Source organism: Ovis aries, chromosome 3 (genome assembly GCF_016772045.2).
Source record: "Ovis aries strain OAR_USU_Benz2616 breed Rambouillet chromosome 3, ARS-UI_Ramb_v3.0, whole genome shotgun sequence".
NCBI classification, from domain to species: domain Eukaryota; kingdom Metazoa; phylum Chordata; class Mammalia; order Artiodactyla; family Bovidae; genus Ovis; species Ovis aries.
In genome coordinates, this window is record NC_056056.1 from 66162408 (window position 1) to 66165088 (window position 2681).

Sequence of the window (2681 nt, forward strand, 5' to 3'; positions counted from 1 at the left end):
ATTTCATCTACATTGTATCTTCCATAAGTTCATCAAATATGATGATAGTATTTTTTCTATCAGGTTGTCTTGTATGATTACTGATTCATTCCTATTTTTATATTTTGCTATCATCTCAATGGCTATTAGGAGTTGGTAGAGATAAATTCATATGTCTTCAGGTACTTTGATCCAATGTAGAAACTTCACATTTATAATATCTTCATATTCTAAAATTTTTTGGACATGCAGAGCTCTTATAATATGCATCATTTTCATACAAGCTGTCAAAGATTGTATTATGAGGTATTTAAGACTACAAGATGGTTTTGAGATATAAATTTCTTCAGATAACATTAGTGAAGTATATTCTGTGCAAGGGACAACGCTGAGACAAGACTTTCCATTTCTGCTCCTAATATTTTCTATCTCATTCGAGACCATGAGATGTTCTTCTCCAAGTTGTATAGATTATATTCCTTACCCCATGAGCCAGTCTTGGTAGATACGTTCTAAAATACTTTTTTGATAATCTTCTATCTCCATGCTTTATACTTTGCTGGGAGGTGGGGGTGGGGAAGGATCAGGTTAAAGTAACATTTATAATAACCCATGTAAATAAGTAAGTAAGTATGATTGGCATCTTCTATGCCATGAGGAGGGGTCCGATGGGGGCTGGGCGTGGTGGGCGAGGGGGGGGCTCTTTGGCATTGGTGAGACAATAGCCAAGATCATCAAGGATGACATCGGTGTGTGGTTTGCAGACGTGGCTGGTTGTGAAGAAGCCAAGCTGGAGATCATGGAGTTTGTGAATTTCCTGAAGAACCCCAAACAGTACCAGGACCTTGGGGCCAAAATTCCAAGGGGAGCGCTGCTCACAGGTTCTCCCAGTACTGGCAAGACGCTTCTCGCCAAGGCAACTGTGGGGGAGGCTCGTGTGCCCTTCATCACCATGAATGGGTCTGAGTTCCTGGAGATGTTTGTTGGTGTTGGCCCAGCTCCGGTTCATGACATGTTTGCAATGGCCCGGAAAAATGCTCCCTGTATCTTGTTTGTTGATGAGATTGATGCAATTGGCCAAAAGCGTGGCCACAGGCACTTTGGAAGCCAGAGTGAGCAGGAGAACACCCTGAACCAGCTGCTCCTGGAGATGGACAGATTCAACCCTACCACGAACATCGTTGTGCTGTCCGGCACCAACCGCCCTGATGTCCTTGACCCAGCCCTGATGCGGCTGGGCTGCTTCGACCATCAGATTTACATTTGCCCCCGTGGACATCAAAGGTAGGTCGTCTATCTTCAGGGTCCACCTGCGTCCACTCAAGGTGGATGAGAGCCTCAGAAAGGATGCCCTGGCGAGGAAGCTTGCGGCCCTCACTCCAGGCTTCACAGGTGCTGATATTTCTAATGTTTGCAACGAAGCCGCCCTGATTGCCGCCCGCCACCCAAACCCCTCTGTCGGGGAGAAGCACCTCGAGCAGGCCATCGAGAGGGTCATTGGAGGCCTTGAGAAGAAGACAGGTCCTGCAGCCTGGCGAGAAGATGATGGTGGCCTACCATGAGGCTGGCCATGCGGTGGTGGGCGGGTTCCTGGAATACACAGACCCCCTGCTCAAGGTGTCCATCGTCCCCCAGGGCAAGGGGCTTGGCTGTGCCCAGTGCCTGCCCAGGGAGCAGTACCTGTACACATGGAAGCAGCTCTTTGACCGCATGTGCACCATGCTGGGCAGCCGCGTGGTTGAGCAGCTGTTTTTCGGGCAGGTCACCATGGGGGCCCAGGATGACCTGAGGAAGGTCACCCAGAGCGCCCATGCCCAGATCGTGCAGTTCGGGATGAGCGAGAAGCTGGGCCAGGTGAGGCGCTGGTGGAGAAGCCGTTCAGCAAGGCCACGGCCCAGCTCATAGACGAGGAGGTGCGGCGGCTCATCGGCTCCGCGCATGCACGCACCCTGGACCCGCTCACACGCTGCCACGACCAGGTGGACAAGGTGGAAAGGCGGCTGCTGGAGAAAGGTGCCGGAGCTGGCCGACATCGTGGAGCTGCTCCGGCCACAGCTGTTCACCGAGAAGATCACCTACGAGGAGCTCGTGGAGGGCACGGGCGGCCTGGAGGAGGACACGGCCCTTCCCGAGGGTCTGCAGGTCTGGTGTGGGGAGCCCGCTGCAGGAGAGCCGAGCCTAGGGCCTCTGCCTGGAGAGCAGCCTCCGTGACCCCCAGGAAGCAAATTAAACCACGTGTAACCCGAAGCAATGGCACCCCACTCCAGTACTCTTGCCTGGAAAATCCCACGGATGGAGGAGTCTGGTAGGCTGCAGTCTGCGGGGTCACTAAGAGTCGGACATGACTGAGCGACTTCACTTTCACTTTTCACTTTCATGCATTGGAGAAGGAAATGGCAACCCACTCCAGGGTTCTTGCCTGGAGAATCCCAGGGACGGGCAAGCCGGGTGGGCTGCCGTCTGTGGGGTTGCACAGAGTCGGACACGACTGAAGCGACTCAGCAGCAGTAGCAGTAGCAGCATGTAAGTATGAAACAGAGACAGTGCAGTTTCTTTCCTCCGTGAGATTCAGTCTACATATGCTGTCTTTTGTGCAGAAAATTAATGGAACTTTCAGTAGGCATTGTCTTGTCCTTTCTTCCCCACTAGTGATGAAGAACTCACCCTTGCACACTGAGAATCACATGTCAAGTTCCAGCAAG

The 2681-nt window shown here is 51.8% G+C and overlaps 1 pseudogene; it reads left to right on the forward strand.

The window, feature by feature from the left end:
* The first annotated feature begins 611 nt into the window (after positions 1-611).
* Positions 612-2190, forward strand: LOC101111446 (AFG3-like protein 1; annotated as a pseudogene).
* Positions 2191-2681: the final 491 nt, after the last annotated feature.